The 23,752-nt window shown below is 51.6% G+C and overlaps 1 pseudogene; it reads right to left on the reverse strand.

Moving 5' to 3' along the window:
* LOC120375436 overlaps positions 1 to 23,752 on the reverse strand; it is a 648,226-nt pseudogene that overhangs the window by 145,142 nt on the left and 479,332 nt on the right.

Raw genomic sequence — 23,752 nt, forward strand, 5'->3', positions numbered from 1 at the left:
CATCCAACTCCCGCTCCTGTCCCTGCCTTATCCAACCCCTAACCCCGGCCTCTTACCCCGCCGGGGCCCCGCCAGAGCTGCGCGCCCGGCGTCAGCGCCTGGGACGGGGCCCCGGCTGGAGCGGCGCCGCGGGGCCGCAGTCGCGGCCTCGCCCGAGCGGTGCGGCAGGAGTCGGGCCCAGAGCCAGAGTCAGGGCCTGGGCCAGGGCCCGGCCTGGAGCTGTACCGCGTGGCCAGCCTGGAGCCCTCCTTACATCCCATCCCCACCCCAGTTCACCTCAGGAAGCCCTGCTTCCTGTGAATCAGCTGATTCAAGGAAGCAGGGAGGAGAAGCCGGGGAGCATCAGGAGGAGGCAGAGGTAGGTGAGCTGGGGCAAGGGGCAGGGCAAGGAGCTGCCACAGGTTTTGTTAAATTTAAAAGTCTTTTTAGAACCAGGACAACCGGTTCTAAAAGGGCTTCAACATTTAACCACCGGTTCCCATGAACCGGTGGGAACCGGCTCCAGCTCACCACGGAATCGATGAAGATTAACTCTGCATAGCTCAGAAAAAAGGTAACAGTTCTGCAGTGATGGGGAAGGAGGGAATCTCTGAGTCACCCCATCTCCTTCCAGTGTCACAGAGGCTGAAATGACACTTTTTTCCCCTGCCCTGCTCCTCTTCATTTAAATATAATTTGAAAAGGTCCCAATATAACTGCTCTTCAGCAAAACCCAGAGCAATGTGAGAACAACTGGCAGTGATGCAATCTGTATCATTGGTTACTCTAACAATAATTTTGTAATAGGAGGAATGGTAGAAATGTGATGCTCCTTGGCTCCTGATAGGAAGGCCACATTCGAATTACTCATGGGACAATGGAGTTGATAGAAAGGAGATGAAAGTATCAAAGGCCTGAAAGGGGAATTCAAACGGTCACTCATCTGGAGAAGCTGAGGGATAATGATGCTACAAATTGTTCAAACAGCTTTAAAAGTTTCTATGTGGGAATCAGAAAAAGTATTAAAGAAAAAAGGGTATTGATAGCCCATGAGATTTTTATGGTCTTGATTCCACTCGCAGATTCTCTGGTGACTAACATGGGCTGAGTGCTAAAACAAGGTATTCCCACACTTACTGCTTTCATAAGTTCTCTCACCTGTGTGGATTTTCTTATGGTGAAAAAGGCCTGATCTTTGAGTGAAGGCTTTCCCGCACTCACTGCATTCTTAGGGCCTCTCTCCCATGTGGATTCTCTGATGCCTAATAAGGTGTGAGCTGCGATTGAAGGTTTTCCCGCACTCACTGCATTCATAGGGCCTCTCTCCCGTGTGGATTCTCTGATGCCTAATAAGGTGTGAGCTGCGATCGAAGGTTTTCCCACACTCACTGCATTCATAGGACCCCTCCCCTGTGTGGATTCTCTGATGCTTAATAAGGTGTGAGCTTCGATTGAAGGTTTTTCGACACTCACTGCATTCATAGGACCGCTCCCTTGTGTGGATTCTCTGATGATTAATAAGGTGTGAGCTTCGATTGAAGGTTTTTCCACACTCACTGCATTCATAGGGCCTCTCCCCTGTGTGGATTCTCTGATGCCTAATAAAGCATGATCTGTGAGTGAAGTTTTTCCCACACTCACTGCATTCATAGGGCCTCTCCCCTGTGTGGATTCTCTGATGTTCAGAAAGATCTGAGCTTTTAGTGAAGCATTTTCCACACTCACTGCATTCATAGGGCCTCTCCCCTGTGTGGATTCTCTGATGTTCAGAAAGGGCTGATCTTTGAGTGAAGCATTTTCCACACTCACTGCATTCATAGGGCCTGTCCCCTGTGTGGATTCTCTCATGTTGAGAAAGGGTTGATCTTCGAGTGAAGTTTTTCCCACACTCAGTGCATGTATTTTTTCGCTTTTCCGTGAGGTTTTACTGATGTGTTCTGGAGTCCTTAAGGGCCTTCTGAGTTTGCTGACTGGAAAAAAATTTACCCATTTTCTCCCCTGGCTGGTTTCCCAGCTCTCTTTCTGGTCTGTGCTGAATCTCACAGGATCTTCCCTGCTCATGACTGCTGCATACATTCCTTTTCGATCTTTGCGATAATTCTCTGTGTTTATCCCCTTGCTCAACATTTTCCTGCTGAGAATTCTGTTCCTCTTTCTCACATACCATTGCATCACCTGCTGTGATAGAGACAGAAACCTCAAACAGGGATGGAAAGGGGAAGGCCAAACCAATACAAGTACTGGAGAGAGGTCAAATAAAAATCAGGAACTGAACTCCCCCAAACAGGAGAGAGGAGGGGATCAATTCAGCCTTCACATCCCATCCAACTTTGCAGGAGGAAGGGAGGAAGCTACTGCCTGGTGTCTGCTAGGATCTATAGGAAGCCATGAGCTATATTTACTCCGAGGATACGACCTCTGCTAGGGACAATAATGAAACAAGAGAGCTCCCAAGGGCTTTGTAGGGCATCCCAGATGTTTCCTTCAGGCACTTACAGATTCTGAGTTGCTTTAATGTTTCCTCACCTGTGCAGGGTGCTCCCAGGATCTCTCTTTCCTCTGAACCCTGGAGGTCTGGGACCCATGGCTCTTCCCCTTGTTCCAGCTGGGAGATCACATCAGGTTGGGAAACTGGAAACCCTTCTCAGATGAAAGAAAACAAAGGAGTTCAGTTGATTTCATAAAACCTGATCATATAAAACAAACATTCTATTAATTGATCTTCAGTGTTTAGTGTGAACTGGTGCGCCTGGGGCAGTCCTCACTGAAAATGCCAGGGTCAGGGCAGGCTGAAAAAGGGAGAGCAGATGCTCCCAAAACTGGTGGTTAACACTGAAGTTAAACTCACTGACCACTCACAAACTGTGCTTTTGATCCCCCACACTGGTTAACGAGACGCTGAAAAAAGAAATTGTGCAGCCCCCTTTATTGCATGACAGTTCTCTGACTCCCAATCAGCACTTATGTCCGGTCAGTGAGAGGTTATTTAAAAACTCTGCTCACTGTGATACTGCAAGGCCAGAGGGCAGCAGGAGAGTGAGCCTAGTTGGATCCAGGAAGTGGGCGGGTGGAAGGGTCAGCCACATTACCGGTCACTATAGGTTTGGATCTTACCCAAAATACCACGCCACAGCCTTTAGCATCTAAACTAAATGTTTAGAAGAAAGAATGAACAAAAGAATGAAGTTACATGGGAAAGCAGGCAGATACATTCCATAATCTATATATAGGTTTCTGGGCTTGGCTACACTTACAAGTTGCAGCGCTGGGAGTTACAGCGCTGGTCATGCAGCTGTGTAGTGCCAGCGCTGTAGTGTGGCCACACTGACAGCTACCAGCGCTGCAGTGTGGCCACACTTGCAGCACTTTCCAGCGCTGTATTGAGAGGTGCATTGTGGGCAACTATCCCACAGAGCACCTCGTCCCATTTTGGCGCTGAGTATTGTGGGAAGGGGAAGGAAGTGTGCGGGTCATTCTGCTTCCTGTTTGCCAGCGCCCGTGGTGCATCGCTTCACATCCCAGCATTCACTCTTTCCGCAGCGCTTGGCGCCATTGTGAGTGTCTTTCTGTTACTCTTTTCTGTGGCAAATGGAGCCCGATCTGCTGAGGACTCTGCTGATGAGTGTCACCAGCACAACACGCTTGGCAGTCGAGCTATTCCTTCAGCTCCAAAGTGACAGTGAGGAGTCCGACGATGATATCAATATGGATTTGCCTGCCGCGTGTGACACTACAGTGCTTGTGGCATTCACGGAAATGCTCAGCACCGCTGAACGCCGCTTTGGGCTCGGGAAACAAGCACTGACTGGTGGGATCACATCGTCATGGAAGTCTGGGATGACGAGCAGTGGCTGCAGAACTTTCGTATGAGAAAAGCCACTTTCATGGGACTGTGTGCTGAGCTCGCCCCACTCTGCGCGCAAGGACACAAGATTGAGAGCTGCCCTGACGGTGGAAAAGCGGGTGGCTATTGCAATCTGGAAGCTGGCAACCCAGACAGCTACCGTCGGTCGGGAACCAGTTTGGTGTGGGAAAGTCGACCGTGGGAATTGTTTTGATGCAAGTTTGCAAGGCAATTAATCGCATCCTGCTAAGAAAGACCGTGACTCTGGGGAGCGTGCAGGACATTGTGGATGGCTTTGCACAAATGGGTTTCTAACTGTGGAGGGGCGATAGATGGACGCATATTCCTATTCTGCCCCACCTGGCATCAGAGTATGTTAATCGTAAGGGTATTTCTCTATGGTTCTCCAGGCGCTTGTGGATCACCGCATGCTTCATTGACATTTACACAGGCTGGCCCATAAAGGTGCATGATGCACGCATCTTTCGGAACAGTGGCCTGTTCAGGAAGATGCAGGCAGGGACTTTTTACCCAGACAGGAAGATCACAGTAGGGGATGTCGAAATGCCCACTGTGATCCTTGGAGACCCCGCTGCACTGCTACTGCCTTGGCTCATGAAACCCTATACAGGGAAGCTTGACAGGAGCAAATACCGGTTCAACTACAGGCTGAGCTGGTGCAGAATGACTGTGGAGTGTGCTTTGGGCGTTTAAAAGCTCGCTGGAGATGTTTGTATGGGAAGCTAGACTTGGGGGAAAGCAGCATCCCCGCGGTTATAAGCGCTTGCTGTACCCTCCATAATATTTGTGAAGGGAAGGGTGAAACATTCAGTGAGGCATGAACCACCGAGGTTCAAGTCCTGGAGGCTGAATATGCACAGCCAGAGAGCAGGGCTAATAGAGAGGCCCAGCACAGGGCTACAAGGATTAGGGATGCCTTGAGGGAAGAATTTGAGGCTGAAAGCCAACAGTAATGTTTGCTGCCTTGCATGGGAGTGAATTGCACTGCTTACACTGTTATTCTATTATCCATAATAATAATATGATTTGTAGTGCCTCTTTCTTTACTGGGCTAAGGTATCTTTCACTATCTGCTATAATAAAGACTGTTTTCAAAGCCAAGAATTGATTTATTGAAAAGAAAAACTTCCTTGACAGACAGACAGACACACAACATTTCATGAACACAAGAGGGCAGGGGTGTGGGTTGGTGAACTGTACAGTCACAAGTTTGCATATGCCCTGTCTGGATTGTTGTTTAATGAATCCTGCACTTCAGGATGCATATACTGCATGCTGATGGGGGTTGAATGCAGAGGGTAAGGGTGGTGGTAGGTATCAGGGCTGGTTGGGGAACGTACAGGTGTTGGAGGCAGCTGGTGGTGGTAAGAACCTGGATGCTGGGGAAAGGTGGTTTGAGCTGACATTGGGGCACAAGGCACAAAGGACGGGGCGGGTGGGGGAGTAGCACGGTAGTGCTCTGCTTGCATGGCAACGAGTGACTCTATAGACTCCGCTTGGCGCTCCAGGATGCTTAGCAGCCGCTCCGTGCTTTTCCTCTTGGCCACTGCATTTCTCTTGCGAGTCCTGCTTTCTTTCTCGCCAATCCTTCAATTCTTTACTCTCTCGAGCAGACTGATTAAGAACAGTTTTCAGCATGTCTTCTTTGCTCTTTCGGGGATTTTTTCTCAAATTTTGAAGCCTCTGTGATGTTGAACATCTGGGCAGTCCAGTAGTCAAGGTCACTGTAGAAACAGAAATGACAACATTTAACACGGGCAGCATTGTATCCACTATCTCCAGACATGAATTGTTACACTGAGGGAGTGAGTTCTCATTTAAGCATTCTTTTCCCCACACGCATAACACAACAGAAGCCACGAAATGGTGAGTGAGGAGTGCGGAGAAGTGGGGCTTGGGTGATAGAGGGGAGCTGGTTGCTTCGGGTAATCTGGAGTGCTAGAGGGGTTGAGTGAAGATGCAGATGCAGGGGTGATCTTATCTCCCTATCTCTTCACTAAAGAGTCTCCCAACATTTTTCACAGGACTTAATCCTGGAAGATGTTTCCCTACTGCGAGTCACTAGGGAACAGCGGGGCTCTTTTAGAGCAATGTGGATTCCGCCCGGGACCCTATGCGGCGTGCCTGTGTTCAGAAATGGTCCCCACCACTTGCTGAAGAGTGGCGTGGACGCGCCACCGTCACTGGGACAAGGGACACAGTGGCTCTGCCTATAAACCTGCAGGCATATTGCCCACGCCTGGATGAAGCTTTTGCTGAGATAACTGAAGCAGATTACCGCGACGTGATAGACCACATCAACGGGCTATTCCACATCTAGAGGCTGGCATGCATGCATCCATAACCCCCCTTCCTCTCCAGAAACATTTCCACCCAGAAAATAAAAGCCGCTTACCAGTACCCCGCTCCTCTGCTTGTCCTTCTGCAACTGCTGGCTGCTGCGATTGGGTACTTTCCTCCTGGCTTGAGAAGAGCTCCTGGCTGCATGCCTCCAGGGAATCTGCGGTTTCTTCCCCCATCCCAGGAGCTTCACTCGCGGTTTCCTCTCCCCCCCCCGCCGCCTCCTCCGCCTGTCCCCCCGCCTGCTCAGAAGTTTCCATTGTTCTCCTGGGATTGGCAGTGTGGGCACCCCAAGTATGTCATCCATCTCCCTGTAAAAACGGCAGGTCGTGGGAGCAGCTCCGATCGCCGATTCTCTCGGGCTTTGTAATAGGCACTCCGCAGCTCTTTAACTTTCACCCTGCATTGTACTGCGTCCCGATCATGGCCCCGATCCAGCATGGCCCCTCATCGCTGCTCAAACATCTCGTAATTCCTACGGCCGGAGCGCAGCTGTGCCTGAACCGATGCCTCACCCCAAACCCTGATGCGGGCCTGCACCACCTGTGCTCCATGCTGGGGCTCGTTTGCCGCGTGGAGGCATGGTCACCTGTAACTGATTAACTGATTGCACTCCACACCTTGCTGCAGCAAACACGAAGGAGATTTTTAAATTTCCCGGGGCATTTAAAGGGCGGGTCACCTGAGGCAAGAGCAGTAGAGTGCAAACTGATGTGCAGAGTGGCTGAACAGGAATTCTGGGATAACTCCTTATTCCCTGGAGGACAGGTAAAGCGCTGGTGAGTGTCCACATTTGCTGAGCAGCGCTGGATCACCAGCGCTGCACTCCTTATACCCTGCCGGGATGGGTTTTCAGCCAGCGCTGCAACCAGGAGTTGCAGCGCTGGTTGTGCCCTGCAAGTGTGGACGGGGTGTTGTTGCAGCGCTGAAAGCCTCCACCAGCGCTGCAACTTGTAAGTGTAGCCAAGCCCTTAGATGTATTGGTGAGTTGCTGGTGTGAAAGTCCATCTGGAACACATCCACAGGTTGGATGGGTCATTCAGTCCTTTGTTCAAGGCTTCAGTTTGTAGAGAAGTTGATCCAGAGGCAGGAAGAGGGATTGAAGAGAAAATGCAGATGATGCAGCTGCCCTTTATATTCCCTTTGCCATGTGGCTTGTACTTCCTGTGTCCCAAACACAAGCTTCACAGCACATGGCATGGAAAAGCCTTGGAGTTCTCAGTAGACAGGCATACACGTGCATGTCTTGCTGACTCAATAGGTGTATCCCCTTATTCCTTTCCATGGGCTTGTTGTACAGCTGTACCTTCTTTGAGAAGGTAACAGATTTTTTAGACAAAGGAAATGCTGTGGATCTAATTTACCTCGATTTCAGTAAGGCATTTGTTACGGTTCCACATGGGGGATTATTAGTTAAATTGGAAAAGATGGGGATCAATATGAAAATTGAAAGGTGGACAAGGAACTGGTTAAAGGGAAGACTATAACCAGTCGTACTGAAAGGTGAACTGTCAGGCTGGAAGGAGGTTACTAGTGGAGTTCCTCGGGATCAGTTTGGGGACCAATCTTATTTAATCTTTTATTACTGACATTGGCACAAAAAGTGGAATGTGCTAATAAAGTTTGTGGATGACACAAAGCTGGGAGGTATTGCTAACACAGAGAAGGACCGGGATATCATACAGGAAGATCTGAATGACCTTGTAAACTGGAGTAATAGTAATAGGATGAAATTTAAAAAACATGGGAAAATTTAATAGTGAAAAGTGCAAGGTCACGCATTTAGAGATTAATAAGAATTTTAGTTATAAATTGGGGATACATCCATTGGAAATAACAGAGGAGGAGGACGACCTCAGAGTATTGGTTGATCACAGGATGACAATGAGCCGCCAATGTGATATGGCTGTTAAAAAAGCTAATGCAGTTTTAGGATGCATCAGGTGAGGTATTTCCAGCAAAGATAAGGTGTTAGTACCATTATACAAGGCACTGGTGAGACCTCATCTGGAATACTGTGTGCAGTTCTGGTCTCCCATGTTTAAGAAGGATGAATTCAAACGGGAACAGGTACAAAGAAGGGCTACTAGGATGATCCGAGGAATGGAGACTCAAAGAGCTTGGCTTGTTTAGCCTAACCAAAAGAAGGCTGACGGGGGGGATATGATTGCTTTCTATAAATATAGCAGAGGGATAAATTTAGGAGGGAGAGTAATTATTTAAGCTTAGTACCAATGTGGACACAAGAAGAAACGGATATAAACTGACACTAGGAAGTTTAGACTTGAAATTAGACGAAGGTTTCTAACCATTAGAGGAGTGAAGTTCTGGAAGAGCCTTCCAAGGGGAGTAGTGGGGCAAAAGACATATCTGGCTTTAAGACTAAGCTTGATAAGTTAATGCTGGGGATAGTATGATGGGATAGCCTAATTTGGGCAATTAATTTGGCAATTGATCTTTGATTATCAGCAGGTAAGTATGCCTAGTGGTCTGTGATGGGATGTTAGATGGGGTGGGATCTGAGTTACTACAGAGAATTCTTTCCTGGGTGCTGGCTGGTGAGTCTTGCCCACATGCTCAGGGTTTAACTGGTCGCCATATTTGGCGTCGGAAGGAATTTTCCTTCAGGGCAGATTGACAGAGGCCCTGGAGGTTTTTCGCCTTTCTCTGCGGCATGGGGCATGGGTCACTTGCTGGAGGATTCTCTGCAGCTTGAGGTCTCCAAACCACAATTTGAGGACTTCAATAACTCAGACATAGGTTAGGGGTTTGTTACAGGAGTGGATGGGTGAGATTCTGTGGCCTGCATTGTGCAGGAGGTCAGACTAGATGATCATAATGGTCCCTTCTGACCTTAAAGTCTATGAGTCTATAGACCCTGGATGGGCAAGCAAACAGGCTACGCAGTGCCGATGTCAATATGTCTGGGGGTGTCACCCAGAAACACTACACACGACTGGAAATAAAGATATACCCTACATATCTAGAACTCACAAGACAAAGGTGATACAAACTGAAACAAAATGATCATACTTGGACAATCATAACATTTTCCCTGACACCTTATATAGCATTACTAGCATGAGTGATTGCAATTTTATCATATTGGTATTAATAATGAAGTAATAATAATATAAAGTGTCCCACAATTCCATACAGTGTCACACTTAGTAAACTAGTGAATTCCCAGAACCAGCTGCCCAGGTCCTTGAAGATGCAAAACATTCTGCTCAGGAGGGATTAAAATTCCCACATATCTGCTGGGACTGGACACAGACACTGTGTCAATATGTACCCCTATGTACACTCTTCTACAAAATTATGATAAATTTTGTACACAGTATTGCTTGTGAGGTACCATTTGAAATCACAATCTACTGAATATTATCCTCCTGTTAAAATGTGTAGCAACACTGTATGTAAAGTTATGAGATTTTACTATATGATGTTACTGCAAAAGTTACAATTGTGGAGAATACCCACAGAGCAGTTCCTCAGAGACAGCAAGGCAAACAGCTGGTCAAATAGCCATTCTGTAGCGGGGGGAAGGTGTGAAGACATTTACATTCCATCGCAAGGATCACTTGAAACTCATATCTACAACAGACAGCCTGGCACCATGACTCAGTTGAGAACTGAAGTTGTTTGTAGTACAAAGGACTGAATTATAAAAAGAGGTGAGGAGAATCCATGAGACTCTCTCTCTCCCTCTGCCCATGACAAATCCTGAAGAACTGAACTTGGGTAGCAGGGGCGGATAAGGGGAGTCATGGCTGAAAGGAAAGCCAGCCTGTCTCAGCATATGTGAGAAACCTTTGTTTTGAATCCATTTTAGCTTATTAACTTTGACATTAGTTTGTATTTTATTTTGCGTTTCTTTTGCAAAAAATTCTGACTTCTATGCCTCATCACCTGTAGTCACTTAAAATCTTTTTTTCCGGTAGTTAACAATCTTGTTTTACTGTTTTATTTAACCAGTGTGTTTGGATTTGTCATGGAGTTTAGGGGAGACAAGGCCCTGCACCCCCTGCTTCCTGCGATTCACCATGACTCTCAGCCAGAGAGCAGACCAGAAGGTTTATTAGATGACAGGAACACAGTCCAAACCAAAGCTTGTAGCCATAAACAGGATCCCTTAGTCAGGTCCTTCTGGGGGGCCAGGAGGTCTGTCTGACCTCACCTCCATTCTCCCAGCCAGCTCCAAAACTGAAAGTCTCCAGCCCCTCCTCTCCTTTTGTCTCATGTTCTATGCTCAGGTATCTTCCTCAAGGAAAGTCTCCCATCCCCAGTGCAGACAGTCCAAGTAAAACTCCCCTGCAATCTTCCCAGGTCAATACTCCCCACTCCCTGCTGCATCACCGGTACCGACCCAGTATTCAAAGGAAACATTAAGAACATTCCCACTTTGTCACAGGATGAAAGTGTGTTGGAAACTCCATTTGGGATAACAAGGCTGGTGCATGTCATATTCCACTGATGAAATGACAGAGTTCAGATGAGCTTGCGTTGTTCAGTAGTGTGCTGGGCAGGGCAAGATGCACACTTCTGGGGCAAGTCTGGGACCAGAGAATTTTCTGGGGTTCTCCTGTGGGGTACTGTAATTCGGGAGTTGCTGACTAGCAGCACTCAAAACTGTGTAGCTGGGAGCGAGTTACATGCTGGAGACTGTGTGTTACCTGCCCAGGAGCGGCTGCTCTCACAGTAAAACAGTGTAAAAGTCACCCCAGCCTGGGGAACTGAGGGGAAACAGCTGTTCAACACTCCAGATTGCACTGTGGTTAATGTCACAGACACTCAATTTCAAAGAGGCTCCTACAACCCAGAGAAAGTAAATCCATGTCCCAGAAATCGAAGACTCCAGACAGAGGGCAAGTCTCCCTGGCTTTGCTTCTTGCTGACAGAGAGGTCGAGAGACTATGAGAGGGTCCCGGGGAAGCTGGGAACAGTAACCATGGGCTGGTGGGGTTCAGTGGAGAAAGGGAACAGGAAGGACAGGGATATTACTGAATGCAGGATCTCAGCACTACTAGATGTCAGGACAGCACATATTGCAGCCTATTGGAAAACATAATCTCAACTATACATACAAACTGACGGAGTCTAAATTAGCTGTTTCCACCCAAGAGGGATCTTGGAGTCACTGTGGATAATTCTCTGAAAACATCCACTCAATGTGCAGCAGCAGTCAAAAGTGAACAATGTTGGAAATCATTAAGAAAGGGATAGATAATAAGACAGAAAATATCATATTGCCTCTATAGAAATCCATGGTACGCCCACATCTTGAATACAGCATGCAGATGTGGTCACCCCATCTCAAAAAAGATATATTGGAATTGGAAGAAGTTCAGAAAAGGGCAAAAAAATTATGAGGGGTATGGAACAGCTTCCGTATGAGGAGAGATTAAAAAGACTTGGACTTTTCAGCTGGGAAAAGAGACAAAGGGGAAAATGAGAGAGGTCTACACAATCATGACTGGTGTGGAGAAAGTGAATAAGGACGTGTTATTTACTCCTTCTCATAACACAAGGGCTAGCAATCACCCAATGAAATTAACAGAGAGCAGGTTTAAAAACAAACAAACAAAAGGAAGTATTTCTTCACACAACGCACAGGCAACCTGTGGAATGGGCGACAGATGAATCAGTTGATTCCCTGCTCTGTTCATTCCTCTGGGGCACCTGGCATTGGCCACTGTCAGAAGACAGGACACTGGGCTAGATGGACCTTTGGTCTGACCCCATATGGCCGTTCTTATCTACTAGGGAATCTAATGAGTCCAGGGTAACGGAGGGAGTAGGAAAATCCTGGGTGTGGAGAACACTGGGAAATTAGAAGCTATAATTCAGGAGCACCAGACTCTAATTAGTCTGGAAAAGAAGAATGTGAAAAATAAGAATCAGGGTCATGTGACTTTGGCAATGAGGGAATCAAAAATCAGAGGAGCCTGCAGAGCAGAGAGATTGTGGCTATTGCACATGGGGATGGGGGAGCAAGACTTGCCAGGTCTCAAGAAATGTCACTACCAACCTAGGCCATTTTCACATGCTGGGGTGCGATCCAGAGCAGTGAGGAGTTCTGGCACCTGTAATCCTGGGTGAGATTCAATGTTCTGATGCTGGAGCTCCCTCAGAGGCCGATTTACAGTAAAACACAGGATGCTCTGGCACGGGGCCCCCAATGACAGGAGGCCCCAGGGCTGGGCAGCTGCAAGGTCAGAAGCTTGGTCCTGCCGGCTGCTGGGGCTCCTGCTGCAGGCGCCGCACCCATCGGCAGCCAAGCTCCCCTCCCCACCTGTGCTGTGTTCCTCCCTTCTCCCTCCCTCCCAGTGCTCAGGTCACTTTGGGAGGGAGGGGGAGGAGCGGGACTGCAGCGCACTCGGGGGAGGCGGAGAAGAGGCGGGGGTGGGGCTGTGTGGAAGGGGGTGAAATTAGGGCAAAGCCCCTGCAGTCCCCATCACATACCCCCCAGCCTCCTGCCCTAACTCCTGCACACCCCCCAAATCCCCACCCTGAGCACTAAACAGGAGCTCCTGCACTCACACCCACATTCCCACCTGCACCCCTTGCATCGAATGGGAGCTGCCCCAGGTAAGCGTTCCACACCCCAACCACGTGCCCAAACCCTGAGCTCCCTCCTGCAGCCTAACTCCTGGTCAGAACCTGCACCCCAACCCCCAGCCTGCTCCTGCACCCTAACTCCTGCACCCCCTCACATACACCCCAACCCCCTGCCACCCCCCATGTCCCCTGCTCCTCCACACACTCCCAGCCCCGTGACTCCACCCCCTCACTCACCCCCAGCCCTGAGTCCTGCACCCCCCACACCCCAGCCCCCTGCCCACCCTGACTCCTGCACACACACACACCCATATTCTCATCTGCAACCCTTGCATCAAATGGGAGCTGCCCCAGATAAGCGCTCCACACCCCAACCCCTTGCCCCAGCCCTGGGCCCCCTCCCACACCCTATCTCCTGGAGAGACACTGCACCCCAACCCCCAGCCCATATAAACAATTTTCAGCGATTTTCAAGTGGTCTCTGGAAAAAGAAGTTCGACTACAAAAACAATGAAGGTACCTCACTTCATTTTCCTTTACTTCCTATTAATTATAGGAGGATGAAGAAACAAAGAATAAAAATGGGGATGGGGGAGATAAGAGAGAATGTTCTTTTTCTTGGCTGGGTCCCAAGGAGGCCCCCCCCAAAATGAAGTTGAGCACAGGGCCCCACTAACGCTAAATCCGCCACTGAGCTTCCTTCTCTGGATACTCCCAGCCAGCATTCAAGGATGCACTGAGGCCTTGGCTACACTTGAGAGTTACAGCGCAATAAAGCCCCCCAGAGCGCTGTACCTCACTCCCCGTCCACACTGGCAAGGCACATACAGCGCTGCATCTCCCTGGCTACAGCGCTGCTTGTACTCCACCTCCACGAGAAGAATAGAGAGTTTAGCGCTGCTGCTGCAACGCTGCGGTGCCAGTGTAAACAGGGAATAATCTTAGTACGCTGTAACTGACCTCCAGAAGCTTCCCACAATCCTTTTAAGTAAAGATTACTCTCTCTGTTTTGTTGTGATGCCTCTGTTTGTTTTGTTGTGAACTCGGGGCTCCCAACGCTGCTTATCAAAAAAAAAAAAAAACAGCTCCTGTTTGCTGTGAATGAGTAGAGGCAGGCAGGGGGGCTCCCTTTGGAAAGCCCACAGGTAATGTTTGCTCTAAGAGGGCGGGAGGGAGGGAGCTTGAGGAGAGAAGCAGCTCGGCGAGTGGGCAGGCGGGAGGTCCGTTTCGGCGTGGCTGCTTATATGGTCTATGAGGAATAAAGCTGTTTGCTTTCAGTGAGTGAGAGAGGGGTGGAGGAGGGAGTTGGAACTTGCAAGGCAGCTGCTGACACAATGTGGGCTCCAAAAATCCCCTCTCTCTCTCCCCCACACTCCTTGTCACATTCCAACCCACCCCCTTTTTGAAAAGCACGTTGCAGCCACTTGAATGCTGGGATAGTGGCCCATAATGCACCTCTCCCAATGCCGCTGCAAATGCTGCAAATGTGGCCACACCAGTGTGCTGTCAGCTGTCCGTGTGGACAGACTGCAGCGCTTTCCCTACTCAGCTGTACGAAGGCAGGTTTAACTCCCAGCACTGTACAGCTGCAAGTGTAGCCATACCCTGAGTGTCTGTGTGAGAAGTAACCCTGGCCCAGCAGCCCTGACTCTGGCAGCCTGCCTCTCACACCCCAAGCACATTCTGGTTTGCGGGGGAGTAGGCTCAGTGTTTGAAGAGAAGGGCAGGGGTAGGAACCTTCTGTTCATTATGCTGGACCTAACCCCCAGTTTTACTTGAGCAAACAGGAGCTATTTGACACTGTGCAATACTGCTCCTGTGCTCTGTTCCCAAAGTGTTCTGCACCGGGGAGGAGTCCTCTGTGTCACTGGCATATTGAGGTGATGCTGAAACAGGCCAGAACAGAGGTGGCATTGTTGGGCTGGCATGAACCATACCTCTTAATTCCCGTACCAAGAAGGGAGGGATTGGAATCCTTACCAAGCGAGGTCACGTTCTCATAGTTCTCCTGCATGACGTCTCTGTAGAGGGCTCTCTGAGCAGGGTCCAGCAGAGCCCACTCTTCCTGGAGAAATACACAGCCACCTCCTCGAAGGTCACTGGCCCCTGAAAGAGCAAGAGTCCAACACTCAGTACCTGCTGCCCCATTCACAGCCCCACAATTTGTGGGGCAGAGAAGCCCATCAAAGGGAAGCCCTGGGTGGATTGCAGTCAACAGAGTCCAACCCCCACCCTGCTCAGAGCATCCAGGAAACAGCAGGGTGAGGGGGGTGAAGAAAGAGCCCCTTGTCTCTCCCAGCAAATCCATCACACACCTACTCGCCACAGACCGATACAGGAGATGGAGCCCCTAGCAGGGACCAGGGAGAGCTCCTGGTAGGAAGCCCAACACCCTCCTCATTGTGAGGAGCTGGATATGAAGGGAGGAATCTCCCTAAGCCTGACTGATGGGTGCCCCTTCATATCTCGCAGCAGCCGCTGGTCAGTCAGGTCAGGCTCCAGCACTGGGAGTCTGATCAGTTTTCCTAGCTCCATGTAGGTGGATTATTTTCTGTTTAACAAATTAGGGCATTTCAACCTCCAAACCTTATGGGTCTGTTCCTAGAATCTAGGCTCCTTATTAAACAACTCCCAGCAGGTTTGTCACAATCTGTCCTCATCCCTTTCTCCACCCTGTGCATTTCCTGCCCTGCTCCAACCTCCAAACCAGACTGTGCAAACCTGCCCATCTCCAGTGTATTTGCTGTCCCTCTCCCCCCTGCAGGAACCCACCAGCAACCCCCCGATAATCCCTACCTGAACAGGCTCCTCTGCAGCCATTTCTCTCCCCTGTGTCATGGAAGGATGGGATGAGCTGGAGCGAAACATGGACGTCATTCTGCATCCTGGCAGGTGAGAAGGGCAGTAGTGGGGTTACAGAACAGGCTTTAGTTAATTTCACAGGACAATTCCCTAGGATCTTTCCCTGCACACAGACATCCTAGATTCTGCCATGCTGGAAAATGCTCAATCTCTTTATTACAGTGCAGACCTGGCCCCTCCTGCCAGGCTAAGCCCACACAGACATTTTTAACCTCCCTTCTCCCTCCCCCCATCCCGTAACAAAGTCTCTGAACACAAGGCTAGAAAAGAGCAGAACCCAAGGAGTCACTGTGGGGGATTCCCTCGGACACTGACCCCATGGCAGCCGCACCCCAGCAGGAGGGATATGGAGTCAGGAACTGGCTTTTCCTCTGTCTGAGCCTCATCTTTTCCACAGGAAAGTGACTCCACCCAGGGTGCAGTAATACACCTGCCTGGGCAGATAAGAGATCTGGAAATCTCTCTCAAAACTCCTTCTCTCCCATGGCCCCTTTCTCTCTCTTTCCCCTTCTCTCTCCTTTTCCCTGTCCCCTCTCCCTGCCCGTCTGGTAGGAAAGTCCCATTCCTGGGTAGTTTGCTCTCCCATGGCTGGATTTGCTCCTGCAATTGCTAATGGGACGAGAAATGAGGGGGGTCTTTGTGTAGAGTCATTTTAATGCCAGACCCCAGCATTTTCCCTTCATTTCTTTCAGTTACCTGGAGTCTGTGGTAGAATTTGTATTAACAGGGCCCAGGGCTGCCCCAAGGTGCTAGTACAAGCTGGAGAAAGTCATCCCCTGGGCCGGGCAGAGAAGCAGCTCAGATTAAGGTCACTTCCCAGCACAGAGCCCTGCTGGGAGAGCAGCAGCTGCTAACCCTGGTCTCCCAGATCACAATGGAGGCTGCGGAGTCTGACCCAGGAATCTGAACCCCAATGTCCTGAACAGAGAGGGACAGAGCGTTTGAGCAGCTTCCCTCCTTTAGCTCTCTGGGGAGAGCAGCTAATGAGAGCCCCTCCTCACAGGGAGAACTGCTGATCTCAGTCGCCCCACTGTCCATCCGGAGTCACTCCTTGTCTTTCCATGCAGTGACTCTGGATTAACAATGGTCTCAATTAAACCAGATTTCAGAAAGAAGGAGTCCAGAACGCTGTGGAAGAGACCCTTGTGTGGCAATTCTAGCCCCTTCCCACCTGCCTCACCCCCAGATCTATTATAAGGACTCAGGGCACAAATTTTCCCAATGGAACTGGAAGGTCCTGGAGTTTTCAAGTTGTTTGATAAGTGGATAGAAATTTATCATGGTGACTGGGCCTGGCTGGGGAATGCTGGGCAGTGCTTGGAGCCAGGATTCTGGCACAAGCTGATGAGATAGGGGGAAGGCGGGACATGAATATTCCCCGCGGGACCAGAAGTTCCTGCAGTTTTCAAGAGGGGAGAAAAGAAAAATCTGTGATTTCACCTGACAGTGTTTGGTAAGTCGATAGAAAGTTACCAGGGTGAGGGGGCCTGGCTGGGGGCTGCCTGGCCGCGCTTGGAGCCAGGATTGTGGCACAAACTGATCCGGGAGCAGGATCAGGGTTAGTAGCAGCCCCCAGACACCCCCCAGTACCCAGAGCCCAGACCCCACAGCCGGGGCCCCAGACACCCCCACAGCCCCAGCCAGGGTCCTGCCAGATCTTCCCTGGCCCCCAGTCCCCAGAGCCCCTGGCCAGGGCCCCAGACACCCCCAGAGCCCCACCAGCCCCAGGGGGAGCTGGACACTGGCGAAGGGGAGAGAAAATGGGGCACAATCGGGGGGGGGCAGGGAACTTCAGGGGTTGGGGAGGGGGTCACCCTGGGGCTGCTCGTGGCTCTAGGGAGAAAGGGGGCGGGGTCCCCACGGGGCAGCGGTAAATCCTCGGGGGTCACCGGCTCCTCCCCCCCCATGTCCGGGCTGCACCGACACTTCCCCCGCCCGGTCTCACCTGGGCTCCGGCGGGGGCAGTAGCTCCGAGCCCCCCGCGGGCGCGGCCCCAGGAGCAGATCCCGGCGCTGCGAGATGCCGGGTCCCCACCGGGCACTGGGGCGGAGTCACCGCCCGGCCCCGCCCCGCGCCGGCACCTGGAGGCTGCAGCTCCGCAGCGGGGGCGGGGCCCGGGCCGGGCACGGGGGGGTTAATGAAGGTCTCTCCCGCCGCGATCTGCGCATGCCCAGAGCCCCAACGGCACAAACCTTCTCCGGCCCGGGAGAGGCTCCAACGGCCCCGCACGAGCCAGGCAGAACCGCAGCGCCCCGCGCGCGTTCGCGCTCCGGCTCCGCCTCCCTCGGTGATGTCACTTCCGCTCTATGCAGAGTCCGGAACTACATCTCCCAGCCTGCCCCGGTGGCGCGTCCGCCCTCTCCAGCCCAGGTAAGGGAGGGGGTCAGCAGCTGGAACTGCGCATGCTCCGTGCGAGCCCCGCTGGGGGCGGGAGAACAAAGCTGCTGCTGCAGCCTCCGTGTGAGCCGGTGAGTGAGAGACCCCGGGGGGGGGCGGGCACGTGACTCTGCCCCGGGGAACCCGGGAGAAGCCGCGGAGCCGCAGCAGGATCCGCCCCCCCGCTGGGATGGGGGGGCGGGGTATTAAATCGCTCCCTGTAGCACTGCGCTACTCCCGGGCACTGCGCATGCTCAGTAACAGCTGCTGAAGCCGCTGCCCTTCCCCCCGCCCGTATCAGCCGGAACGTTCCGCCTGGCGCTGGTTCCCGGGGGCCGGGGCTGAGCAGGGAATTGATGGTTGGTTGGGGGCGGGAGTCGGGGTTGCGGGGGGTCATGGGGCGGGTAATTTGAACTGTTTTGTGCAGCCAGGAAATTCCCCGGGGTCAGTTCACTGAATCCTGCCCTGTTTGTGCCACGTCCTCCCACGTACAAAGTCTGTCAAGTTTTTCCCCTTTTCTCTCGTTATCTCACGTGGCTCTAAAATCCAGGGAGATTCCCCCTCCCCGATGATCAGCTCTCTGATCTCCCCCCATATTGCCCTGGTCTCCCCATACTTCTCAAGTGTCCATTTAAAATCTCTCCCATGGGGGGGTGCCCCCCCCTGTTACCTGCAGCGATTTGTCCTAGGTCGGGTGGGCACTTGTTGCCCTGAGGTGTTCCCCAGCACGTGGCTGCCCCTGGCGTGGGGTGAGATGCCGGTTCTCTGCTGGGGGGGGAAGGGAGGGGTATGTGTCCCCCGTGGGGGCTGCCCGGACCCCGGTTTCCCAATCCCAGCTACTGCCCCCAACTACCAACACAGTTGTCCCCAGACACCAATTTCCATTCACCTGCCCATCCCCCACTGCTGCCCCCGTCCCTCATCCAGGGACCTGCCAGCTCCCCCCCCCCCCTTTGCCCTCTTAAAGCAGCTCCTCAACGGGCTCCCTGCTGCCCATGTGAATGGTGGGGAGCCATTACTTTCTATATATGTATTGATAGTAATATAAAATCCAGTCCAACAGTCCCCTTTTCCCTCTAGTTATTTAACAGTAATATAAAATCCCTCAGATCTTGGCGGTGTTCATAGAATATCAGGGTTTCTCAATCCCACCCACTGACCCCAAACTACCAACACATTTTCCCCCCGGCCTCAGTTGCCCGTCACCGGCTGCTCCCCTTCCTTTATCCAGGGAGCCTTCCAGCTCTGCCCCCCCCCTAGCAGGACCAATTTTTGCCCCAGATCCCTAAGTGGCCACCTCAAGAATTGAACTTACAACCCCAGGTTTAGCATGCCAGTGCTCAAACCACTGAGCTATCCCTCCTCTCTCATGTTATTAATTGCCTAGTTTCTGACACATATTCTCTGCAAATCTCAAAGATTGATACAAATTATCCTAAACCCCACTTTTTCTCTAATTGTCTATTTCTAATTGACTATGGCCTGAGATTTTTCCCTGTCTCTCTAATTATAAAATACTACGAAAATCTCAGATTTACACCTTTTCTTAGATTCCTGAACATGGATATAAAATGTTGGCAAATGTTGCCCATTTTCTCTCTATTCAGTTATCAGATATTGATGTGAAACACTCAGATTTTACCTCGTATCAACAACTGATATAAAATCCCTCTGATTTTCCACTTTCCTCTCTAAATGTATTTAATACCCATCAAACCCAGAGGCCTCCCCCTGTTTGGGGGGATCAGTGGTTCCCAGCTGGTAACAGGAGAGTTGGCTGGACCTTTTCTTTCTCCAGCTGGCACTGGGTGAGGAGGTCACTCTGAGTGCAGCGTGGGTCCAGAAGTATCCCAAAGCCCATGACAAATGGTCTCTGGGAGGGGTTGCTTCTCGCAGTGCGAAGATGTAGCTAGTGACAGGGCATGGACCTTTCTTGCCCTCCAGGCCTTCCATTCTCCTGTTAAAGCAGCACCGCCCAGGGGATCCCTCTGCCCCGGTGACTGGCCAGCAGGGGCAGTGATAACTTTCTATCCACTTAGCAGACACAGTGAGGTAACTGTTGCTGGGGTAGGGATGGGGTGTCTGTGGGGAGATTGCAGCTGGAGCTGAAGGGGCGTTGTGGGAGGAGGCCTCTGGGTGACTGGGCAGGGGTTCTGGAGGTTTGGGGTTCTGATGTGCCCAGCCCTGAGGCTGTGGGTCCTGGAGGTGGGTAGCACTGGGGACTTGTTGGTGCAGAACAGTGAGGGTGGGCGTCTCTTGGGGAGGCGGGCAGGGGCTGGAGGGAGCCTGGTGCTGTGCCAGGGCTCAGTCGTGCCCAATGCACAGAGCTGGGTGGGGAGTGCCAGGCGCTAGGTCGGGATGCCAGGCAAGCAGGGAGGGGACCCAATGTAAAGCATCAGGGGGTCCCAGGCAAACGGCCTGGCAGGTCCTGCTGGAGGACAGGTGGGGGTCCTAGGCAGGCAGTAGGGGAATCCTGGGCAGGCAGTGAGGGACTGAATTCCCAGTGAGGGGTCCCCTGGGGGGGTGGTCCCTGGCTGTTGGGGGCTCTTGGTGGGGGGAACCTTTAGGATTCCCAGCCTGCCAGTGATGGTCTGGTGGGGGTTCTCTGGCCAGTGGGGTGCTGAGGGGGTATCTGGAGTCCCTGTTCAGGGATTTTGGGGGTTGGGTCCCAGGGAATATCTGGTGAGACCCTGGCTGCGGGGTCTGGGCTCTGGGTACTGGGGGTGTCTGGGGGCTGCTACTAACCATGCTCCTTCTATCTCATCAGCTTGTGCCAGAATCCTGGCTCCAAGCACTGCCCAGCATTCCCCAGCCAGGCCCAGTCACCATGATAACTTTCTATCCACTTATCAAACATCTTGAAAACTCCAGGACCTTCCAGTTCCATTGGGAAAATTTGTGCCCTGAGTCCTTATAATAGATCTGGGGGGGGTGAGGCAGGTGGGAAGGGGGCTAGAAATGCCACACAATGGTCTCTTCCACAGCGTTCTGGACTCCTTCTTTCTGAAATCTGGTTTAATTGAGACCATTGTTAATCCAGAGTCACTGCATGGAAAGACAAGGAGTGACTCTGGATGGACAGTGAGGCAAATGAGATCAGCAGTTCTCCCTGTGAGGCGGGGCTCTCATTAGTTGTTCTCCCCAGAGAGCTAATGGAGGGAAGCTGCTCAAACGCTCTGTCCCTCTCTGCTCAGGATATTGGGGTTCAGCTTCCTGGGTCAGACGCTGCAGCCTCCATTGTGATCTGGGAGACCAGGCTTAGCAGCTGCTGCTCCCCCAGCAGGGCTCTGTGCTGGGATGTGACCTTAATTAAAGCTTCTTCTCTGCCCGGCCCAGGGGATGACTTTCTGCAGCTGGTACTAGCCCCCTAGGGCAGCCCTGGGCCCTGTTAATACAAATTCTGAGCTACGGACTCGGGTTATTGAAAGACCTCAGAGAAAGTGCTGGGGACTGGCAAGAAAGTGACTCTGCACAAACAGCCCTCGTCATTTCTCCTCCCATTAGCAATTGCCAGGAGAAAATCCAGCCATGGGAGAGCAAAGCCCCCAGGAATGGGACTGTCCCAGCCAGAGGAGCAGGCAGAGAGGACAGGGGAAGGAGAGACTGAAAGGGGCAGTGGTAGAAATGAGGGGGGAGAGATTTCCAGCTCTCTAGTCCACCCAGACACATGTATTGCAGCATCCCTGGGCAGAACCACTTTCCAGTGAACAAGAAAAGGATCAGACAGAGGAAAAGCCAGTTCCTGACTCCATATTCCCCCTGCTGGGGTGTGACTGCCGTGGGGTCAGTGTCCGAGGGAATCCCCCACAGTGACTCCTTGGGTTCTGCTCTTTTCCAGCCTTGTGTTCAGAGACTTTGTTACGGGGTGAGGGGAGGCAGAAGGGAGGTTAAAAATGTCTCTGTGGGCTTAGCCTGACAGGAGGAGCCAGGTCTACATTCTAATAAAGAGATCAAGCATGTTCCCAGCATGGCAGAGTCTAGGATGTCTGTCTGGAGGGAAAGGGCCTGGGGGAATCGTGATGTGGAGGTTTCAGAACAGGCTTTAGTTAATTTCACAACTGCCCTTCTCTCCCTGCCAGGGCTGCAGAATGACGTCCATGTTTTTCTCCAGCTCATCCCATCCTCCCATGACACAGGGAAGAGAAATGGCTGCAGTGGAGCCAGCTCAGGTAGGGATTATTTTTTTGAGGGGGGGGTTGGTGGGTTCCTACAGGAGAGAGAGGGACAGCAAATACACCGGAGATGGGAAGGTTTGCACAGTCTGGTTTGGAGGTTGGCGCGGGGCAGGAAATGCACAGGGTGGAGAAAGGGAGGGCAGGGTGTGACAGACCTGCTGGGAGTTGTTTAATAAGTGGCCTAGATTCTAGGAACAGACCCATGAGGTTCAGAGGTGTAAATGCTCTAGTTTGTGGAGCAGAAAATAACCCACGTGAATGGGGCTGGGAAAACTGACCAGACTCATAGTGCTGGAGCCTGACCCGACTAACCAGTGGCTGCTGTGAGATATGAAGGGGGCACCCACCAGTGAGGGTTAGGGGAGATTCCCCTCCCTTCATATCCAGCTCCTCACAATGAGGAGGGTGTTGGGCTTCCTACCAGGGAGCTCTCCCTGGTCCCTGCTAGGGCTCCTCTCCTCTATCAGTCTGTGGCTAGTAGGTGTGTGATGGATCTGCTGGGAGAGATAAGGGGCTCTCTTTGTCCCCTCACTCTGATGTTTCCTGGATGCTCTGAGCAGGGTGGGGTTGGGACTTTGTTGACTGCAATCCACCCAGGGCTTCCCTTTGATGGGCTCCTCTCCCCACAAATGGTGGGGCTGTGAATGGGGCAGCAGGTATTGAGTGTTGGACTCTTGCTCTTTCAGGGGCCAGTAACCTTCGAGGAGGTGGCTGTGTATTTCACCAGTGAAGAGTGGGCTCTGCTGGACCCCACTCAGAGAGCCCTCTACTGCGATGTCATGCAGGAGAACTATGAGAATGTGACCTCACTGGGTAAGGGTTACTGTCCCCTCGGTTCTTGGAAGGGGAAATGGAGAGAGAAGGTTTACGCCAGCCCCACAATGCCACCTCTACTCTGCCCAGTTTCAGCATCACCCCAATATGCTAGTGAGACACACACTACCAGAGACCCTCCCCTGCTGCAGAACACTTTGGGAACAGAGCACAGGAGCCGTATCGCACAATGTCAAATATCTCCTGTTTGCTCAAGTAAAACTGAGGGTTAAGTGCAGCATAATCAACAGAAGCTTCCTAGGGGTCACCAGATGAAATTAATAGGCAGCAGATTTAAAGAAAATGAAAGGAAGTTCTTCTTCACGCAGCACACAGTCAACTTGTGGAACTCCTTGCCTGAAGAGGTTGTGAAGGCTAGGACTATAACAACGTTTAAAAGAGAACTGGATAAATTCATGCTGGTTAAGTCCGTCAGTGGCTATTAGCCAGGATGGGTAAGGAATGGTGTCCCTAGCCTCTGTCTGTCAGAGGATGGAGATGGATGGCAGGAGAGAGATCACTTGATCATTGCCTGTTAGGTTCACTCCCTCTGGGGCACCTGGCATTGGCCACTGTCGGTAGACAGGATACTGGGCTAGATGGACCTTTGGATCTGACCCGGTACGGCCGTTCCTATGTTACGTATGTATGTGTGCATTTGGTGCAAGGCACTCCTGGCCCTCAGAGACCGTGTGGAGGCTTTGGAGGCCAGGGTGTTGGAACTGGAGGAGCTAAGGGGGGCAGAGAAGTATGTTGATGAGGCTTTCCGGGACACTATAGA

Source organism: Mauremys reevesii, linkage group 12 (assembly GCF_016161935.1).
Source record: "Mauremys reevesii isolate NIE-2019 linkage group 12, ASM1616193v1, whole genome shotgun sequence".
NCBI classification, from domain to species: Eukaryota; Metazoa; Chordata; order Testudines; family Geoemydidae; genus Mauremys; species Mauremys reevesii.